The following is a 1,184-nucleotide window of genomic DNA, read 5'->3' as shown; positions in this document are numbered from 1 at the left end:
CAAACTACTGTGTGTGTGTGTGTCTCCAGTGTTGCACTATGGCTTTCAACGTGATACCGAAAAGTTTTTGCTGACACACCACAACACCAGATGTCACATGACCACAGAGATAGGCTTTCAAACTACTGTGTGTGGCTGTATGTGTGAGTGTGTCTCCAGTGTTGCACTATGACTTTGAAACTACTGTGTGTGGCTGTATGTGTGTGTGTGTGTCTCCAGTGTTGCACTATGTCTTTCAAACTACTGTGTGTGCAGTATTTTTCCAGTGTTGCACTACGACTGAAACTACTAGAGAGTGTCACTGTATGTGAAACTTTTGCACTATGACTTTGAAACTACTGTGTGTGGCTGTATGTGTGTGTGTGTGTCTCCAGTGTTGCACTATGACTTTGAAATACTGGTGGTACAACGTGATACAGAAAGTCTCGCCGGTGTTGCGCACTATGTTTGAAACTACTGTGTGTGGCTAGTATGGTGGTTCAGTGTTGCACTATGTGTTTAAAAGTACGTGCAGATTTTTCAAGCACGGCTGCGAGGAAGCTCTAGCTGGGGTACTACTTTATTTCCACATATGCGCGGAATGATCAGAGAGCCGCAGCGCATTCCAAATGAAGAAAAGGGGCCTCCTCACCTCCGTTAAGTTAAGACGTATTTTTTTTTTCCATCTTTCGCAAAGGACTTCTTTTGTTCTCCTTGTATGCATTTGAATCAAGTTGTGTTTTTTTTCGTGCAAACTTTGTGCTGCTCTCGTTGTTTTGTGTAGAGCGGCGGTAATATGCGCTGCAGTTAAGTTTTTTCTTTTTTTTTTCATGAATGTTAGTAGACGTCACGGTAAAATGCGGGATTGGATTTAACCATGTGTGCGCCAGAAGAGTGTAGATCTGATTACAAAAATACTAAATCGATTTATTTTTACAATTGTAACTTTGTAACGGTTTATTTATTGATTGGTTGATTTATTTTATTAATTCCCCTGCTCTGCACAATGATGCCTTTTGGACGCTATGTGATACCAGCGTGATAATATTAACAACACACCAATATTTATTTTTGTCTCCCAGCTTACAAGCAGCAACGATTTGTAAAAAAAAAAGCAAACATTGCAGGGTACGGTGCAGTCTGGCGTGTATGAGGACACTGAGGGGAATTCATTTTGAGTGTTGCACACTATACCCCTTACATTA

This window comes from Polyodon spathula, chromosome 35, assembly GCF_017654505.1.
Source record: "Polyodon spathula isolate WHYD16114869_AA chromosome 35, ASM1765450v1, whole genome shotgun sequence".
In the NCBI taxonomy this organism is placed as follows: Eukaryota; Metazoa; Chordata; class Actinopteri; order Acipenseriformes; family Polyodontidae; genus Polyodon; species Polyodon spathula.
This window is presented reverse-complemented; position numbering follows the sequence as displayed.